Source organism: Salmo salar, chromosome ssa06, assembly GCF_905237065.1.
Source record: "Salmo salar chromosome ssa06, Ssal_v3.1, whole genome shotgun sequence".
NCBI classification, from domain to species: domain Eukaryota; kingdom Metazoa; phylum Chordata; class Actinopteri; order Salmoniformes; family Salmonidae; genus Salmo; species Salmo salar.
In genome coordinates this window covers 9,831,165-9,837,994 of record NC_059447.1, presented here as the reverse complement: position 1 = coordinate 9,837,994, position 6,830 = coordinate 9,831,165, and the positions used below count along the sequence as shown (strand labels likewise).

The window sequence follows — 6,830 nt, the reverse complement described above, 5'->3', positions numbered from 1 at the left end:
TTAATATCCTCCCTGCATTAAAGTGATGAAAGTGTGCTTCCACTCACACCTACCTACCATCCTTTGGGGATCAGCTTCACACCTACCATCCTATGGGGATCGCCTTGACATTCACACATAATGCAGGCAGAAGACAAAAATCCCTGTGAAACAAAAATCTAAACAAGCCCTCCCACATGTTCATTTGTGACCCGTTTCAGGAAACTAGGCGTATGTCGCGGGTCACTACTTCACAGGAGAGCCGTTTGAACGTAAACTCTTTTTTTTTTAATCAAAATGCATTTTTTGGCAGAAATGCCTTCTCGAACATGTGAACTTTCATGTGCCTTATGGATTCCTTGATCTATGTTTGAACCAATTTTGATAATAGTAGGGGTGTTGACCTGTGTTCAATGTTTGAACCAATTTGGAAAATACCTCTGTTGGTAGAGGTAGTTTAAAGTTTCGTCCAAGTGCAAAAATTAATGTGGGCCACGACCGTTATTTACTCTCCTTCTCAGGTGGTTCCTTGCTCCCAGGTTCACACCCTCACCATCCAGAAGGCACAGAAGTTGACGGACAGTTTCCCTGTCGGTAACTATTCCGGCCATCCAACATTTCTGGTGCATCCAGCGGTAGCCATGTTGTGAACTTGATGTTTGAAGCTGCTGTTGTATGAAGGAGAGCACCTCTGCTTCATCTGTTCTGTTTCTAACCTACCAGAGCTGATTCCTACTTAGAATTCTCTCTGTCTGAAGACTTATTATGTTGTGTGATTCCTACAAAAACATTTCATTGTTGGTGAATCCACACTGGAAGTAGTCTTATTTTGTTAGAGGTTAAGAAATTTGATTGTCAGGGCCAGCAATACACCCCAAACACTTCAATGTACTATAGAACAGTAGACACAGGGAGTCTGGCGACTCGGACAAAGTAGGTAAGCCCCTCCCCCTCTAATTACACATATTATTACATCACAATATAAGTTAAGCCATGTAAAAGAATAACCCACTTTATCATATAAAGCACCACAATACTATCAACTCTGTCAGATAACATATACAAATATAACATATACAAAACAGGACATAAACACAGTACAGGTAATGTGTAGCCTAACTGACTATAGGCTGACTGTCACGGTTTTCGTCGGTTATGGAGGACCAAAACGCAGCAGGTATGTGTAAGCTCATCTTGACGTTTATTAACTTCCAAAATGAACGTACAAAAATAACAAAACAAGCGCACGACCGATTAATAGACAGTCTAGCAAGGCACACGGCTAAACACAGAACAATCTCCCACAAATGACAAACAAACACACCCTAATATATGGGACTCTCAATCAAAGGCAAAAGGGAAAACACCTGCCTTCAATTGAGAATCCCAACCCCAATTAACCAACCATAGAAACACACTTACTAGACTACACATAGAAATACATAAACATAGACCATAAACCAAAAACCCGGAAATACTAAATCAAACACCCTTTTACCAAAGCACCACCCCGAACCACATAAAACAAATACCCTCTGCCACGTCCTGACCAAACTACAATACCAATTAACCCTTATACTGGCCAGGATGTGACACTGACTTACATACCTGGAAGGTTATTGCTGTGCTGATCTCTGAAACATGAATAGATGGAAATCACCACACAATGCCACAAATGAAGAAACATATCCTGTATGTATGATCTACTATCTAGACATTTTTACGTAGGTATCTCGAAATTTCGAAATAGTATTGACTTCAGAATTGTTTTGGGGTAGTGGGAATGGGCTTGCATATTGTTGAAAAATAATAGTTTTCCCTCCTGAAGGTAGGAAGTTGTTTCTCAAAATTGCCGTTTGGGTATCATGCAATTGCATTTCCCAGTTATCCATTTTTTTGTTGTTGTGGGGGTTGATTGGTCCGAATTGAGTGCGACAACACTTAAGAGATAAGGCAGAGAATAATACATCTCTCAATGTCAAAAGTAGAAAATAGTACATCTCTCAATATAAAAAGTAGAAAATAGTACATCTCTCAATGTAAAAAGTAGAAAATAGTAAATCTCTCAGTGTAAAAGGTAGAGAATAGTACATCTCTCAGTGTAAAAGGTAGAGAATAGTACATCTCTCAATGTAAAAGGTAGAGAATAGTACATCTCTCAATGTAAAAGGTAGAGAATAGTACATCTCTCAATGTAAATGGTGAAAACATATTTTCCTCGTATTTCCTACCAGGGGAGACATTAAAATATTTTTATCAAACCATTTATTAAGTGGGCGTAGCCTTAGAGACAAAACATACAAGTTGAAGTCAGGTAAACCTAGACCCCCAAGACCTTTGGGCTTCTGGAGTGTAGTCATTTTAATCATGGGACGTTTCCCTATACAGTAACATTTTGAGACTGAACTATGAATCTTTTCCCAGTACGCTGATGGCATGGGCAAAGGAAGCATGCTAACATAGACATTGAGTCTAGGCAAAACATTTATTTTGACTATCAAAATTGGACCTGATAATGTTAATGTTAGATTAAACCATCTGTCGATATCAAGAATAGAACAGATAGAAAAGTTGATTTTGGAATTTGTTTCCTTCTAGCCGGAGAAAAACAAGCTCTATTTCTATATTAGAAACCCACTTTACATTGAAGCTTCTTAACAAGCTCATTTGTATGCTAGAACAGCAGAGTCCCTACCCATCTTATGAAAACATCTGAAACCTTACCTCTTTAAAGAGTATCTTCAATAATCCCACAGCCCCCCTCTCCCCCCCAATGCTTTTCATGAACTAAGATGCACACTTTACTTTTTTTCTTCTTACCAGCACAGATGTTGATGATAACACCCCCTCTTTTAGTGCTAAATTAGCTGATAGCTTCTTTATTGAGCAATAATGTACAGTCGTGGCCAAAAGTTTGGAGAATGACACAAATATAAATTTTCACAAAGTCTGCTGCCTCAGTTTGTATGATGGCAATTTGCATATACAGTGGGGGGGGAGGGTATTTGATCCCCTGCTGATTTTGTACGTTTGCCCACTTACAAAGAAATGATCAGTCTATAATTTGAATAGTAGGTTTATTTGAACAGTGAGAGACACCTAAGATTTTCAATATGGGAGACAATTTAGCGTTAACGTTAGTTTCGTTAGTGTTAGGGTTGAACTGGCTATTTGTTTGCATAACCTATATAATATACCGGGGAAGATATGTTACAATATTAAGTATATAAACTATGGATAAGTCAACTGCTGAAGACAAGAACTACACCCGGCAACAGGAAGTGCGTCACGAGGCTGGGACCAGCTTGCACACCGACGATAGGATGAGGAAGTTTAAACCACGCTCATCCTCGCTCTGACAGGCCAGCAATGAGCGGGAACTATCTCTGTCAGAGTATATAAGGGAGAACAAAGGATGTGTCACCCTCTTCTCTGTCTGCCCTGCGTGGTGTTACAGTGAGACCGTATATACGAACAACATATTTACCATTCAAGTGTTTGCAATAATTAAAGTACAAAGAAAACATGAGTTACTCTTTGCTAATTAATTTGTTCTAATACCAGATTCGAATTGACGCGACCTGACAATTGGTGACCCCGACGTGATGTGGTATAGGAACTTCGCTGTCGTGGGACGGTGTGTTTCACAAAAAGTCCGGACAACTAAAAAGAGGTAAGAAGACACCTATTGTTATAATAACTAAAGATCTGCATATTGGCTTTATCCAAATTAATTTTGTGAAGCACCTGATCGATGTAAGTGAACCAAATTATGAATTATTATGAGTAGATAAGAAATATTATAGTGACATTATTGTGACATGCAAACCTGTGGAGAATGTGTTGTTAGTACCATGGTACCATAGAGTATTGGTCCACTGGGAAGATTCGTAATTTTAAAGGTACGGTTAGGTTCGGGGAGAATACTGAAATCTTTCGGCAAGATTCGTAACTTCGAGGGTACGATTAGGTTAGAAGATATAGGGAATAATTGGTTTTGTAATTGGTATCGGCAAGATTCGTAATTTTAAAGGTACGGTTAGGTTCGAGGAATTACCCCGGCAAGGTTCGGGAAATTTTTGATAGAATACTGGGTGACCGGCAAGATTCGTAACTTCGAGGGTACGATTAGGTTCGGCGGAGTAATTCTTAGGAAAGGAGGTGAGGTTGTAGGCGAGGTGAAAGAGGAATAATAAATTAGGAATTTAAAGGCAAGAGAATAATAGTATAATACAAAGTTTGGAGATTAAATAATATGCTCAATTTATGTGTAGAATAAAAGGTAATAATTCAAACAGAATAACTGTTTGAATTTACAAAAAAAAAAAAAAATGACGTTTTCGTCTTTTGAGCTTCTAGTCATGAAATCTATGCAGCCTACTCACTCACTTTTTATAGCTACTGTTTACAGGCCTCCTGGGCCATATGCAGTGTTCCTCACTGAGTTCCCTGAATTCCTATCGGATCTTGTAGTCATAGCAGATAATATTCAAATTTTTGGTGACTTTAACATTCACATGGAAAAGTCCACAGACCCACTCCAAAAGGCTTTCGGAGCCATCATCGACTCAGTGGGTTTTGTCCAACATGTCTCTGGACCTACTCACTGCCACAGTCATACTCTGGACCTAGTTTTGTCCCATGGAATAAATGTTGTGGATCTTAATGTTTTTCCTCATAATCCTGGACTATCGGACCACCATTTTATTACGTTTGCAATTGCAACAAATAATCTGCTCAGACCCCAACCAAGGAGCATTAAAAGTTGTGCTATAAATTCTCAGACAACCCAAAGATTCCTTGATGCCCTTCCAGACTGCCTCTGCCTACCCAAGGACGTCAGAGGACAAAAATCAGTTAACCACCTAACCGAGGAACTCAATTTAACCTTGCGCAATACCCTAGATGCAGTTGCACCCCTAAAAACTAAAAACATCTGTCATAAGAAACTAGCTCCCTGGTATACAGAAAATACACGAGCTCTGAAGCAAGCTTCCAGAAAATTGGAACGGAAATGGCGCCACACCAAACTGGAAGTCTTCCGACTAGCTTGGAAAGACAGTACCGTGCAGTATCGAAGAGCCCTCACTGCTGCTCGATCATCCTATTTTTCCAACTTAATTGAGGAAAATAAGAACAATCCAACATTTATTTTTGATACTGTCGCAAAGCTAAATAAAAAGCAGCCTTCGCAAATGGAGGATGGCTTTCACTTCAGCAGTAATACATTTATGAACTTCTTTGAGGAAAAGATCATGATCATTAGAAAGCAAATTACAGACTCCTCTTTAAATCTGGGTATTCCTCCAAAGCTCCATTGTCCTGAGTCTACACAACTCTGCCAGGACCTAGGATCAAGGGAGATACTAAAGTGTTTTAGTACTATATCTCTTGACACAATTATGAAAATAATGATGGCCTCCAAACTCTCAAGCTGCATACTGGACCCTATTCCAACTAAACTACTGAAAGAGCTGCTTCCTGTGCTTGGCCCTCCTATGTTGAACATAATAAACGGCTCTCTATCCACCGGATGTGTACCAAGCTCACTAAAAGTGGCAGTAATAAAGCCTCTCTTGAAAAAGCCGAATCTTGATCCAGAAATTATAAAAAACTATCGGCCTATATCGAATCTTCCATTCGTCTCAATTTTTTTTGAAAAAGCTGTTGCACAGCAACTCACTGCCTTCCTGAAGACAAACAATGTATACGAAACGCTTCAGTCTGGTTTTAGACCCCATCATAGCACTGAGACTGCACTTGTGAAGGTGGTAAATGACCTTTTAATGACGTCAGACCGAGGCTCTGCATCTGTCCTCGTGCTCCTAGATCTTAGTGCCGCTTTTGATACCATCGATCACCACATTCTTTTGGAGAGATTGGAAACCCAAATTGGTCTACATGGACAAGTTCTGGCCTGGTTTAGATCTTATCTGTCGGAAAGATATCAGTTTGTCTCTGTGAATGGTTTGTCCTCTGACAGCCCTTGCTGTCTCTGCCTTGCCGGTTCCCCTCTTTCCACTGGGATTCTCTGCCTCTAACCCTTTTACAGGGGCTGAGTCACTGGCTTACTGGTGTTCTTCCATGCCGTCCATGGGAGGGGTGCGTCACTTGAGTGGGTTGAGTCACTGACGTGGTCTTCCTGTCTGGGTTGGTGCCCCCCTTGGGTTGTGCCATGGCGGAGATCGTTGTGGGCTATACTCGGCCTTGTCTTAGGATGGTAAGTTGGTGGTTGGAGACATCCCTCTAGTGGTGTGGGGGCTGTGCTTTGGCAAAGTGGGTGGGGTTATATCCTGCCTGTTTGGCCCTGTCCGGGGTATCATCGGATGGGGCCACAGTGTCTTCTGATCCCTCCTGTCTCAGCCTCCAGTATTTATGCTGCAGTAGTTTATGTGTCGGGGGCTAGGGTCAGTCTGTTACATCTGGAGTATTTCTCTTGTCTTATCCGGTGTCCTGTGTGAATTTAAATATGCTCTCTCTAATTCTCTCTTTCTCTCTTTCTGTCTTTCTCTCGGAGGACCTGAGCCCTAGGACCATGCCTCAGGACTACCTGGTATGATGACTCCTTGTTGTCCCCAGTCCACCTGGCCGTGCTGCTGCTCCAGTTTCAACTGTTCTGCCTGCGGCTATGGAACCCTGACCTGTTCACCGGACATGCTTGTTGCACCCTCGACAACTACTATGATTATTATTATTTGACCATGCTGGTCATTTATGAACATTTTAACATTTTAACATCTTGACCATGTTCTGTTATAATATTCACCCTGCACAGCCAGAAGAGGACTGGCCACCCCTCATAGCCTGGTTCCTCTCTAGGTTTCTTCCTAGGTTTTGGCCTTTCTAGGGAG

General features: G+C 41.0%; 1 long non-coding RNA gene across 2 annotated transcripts; it reads left to right on the top strand.

The window, feature by feature from the left end:
• Positions 1-1,070: 1,070 nt before the first annotated feature.
• On the top strand, positions 1,071-6,556 carry LOC123743380 (uncharacterized). Of its 2 annotated transcripts, none has more exons than XR_006770121.1 (3): positions 1,071-1,156; positions 3,258-3,652; positions 6,497-6,556. It is a non-coding gene; the product is annotated as an uncharacterized lncRNA (long non-coding RNA). The 2 variants fall into 2 exon arrangements; XR_006770120.1 differs by lacking the exon at positions 1,071-1,156 and having other exon boundaries at positions 3,210-3,435; positions 3,544-3,652.
• Positions 6,557-6,830: the final 274 nt, after the last annotated feature.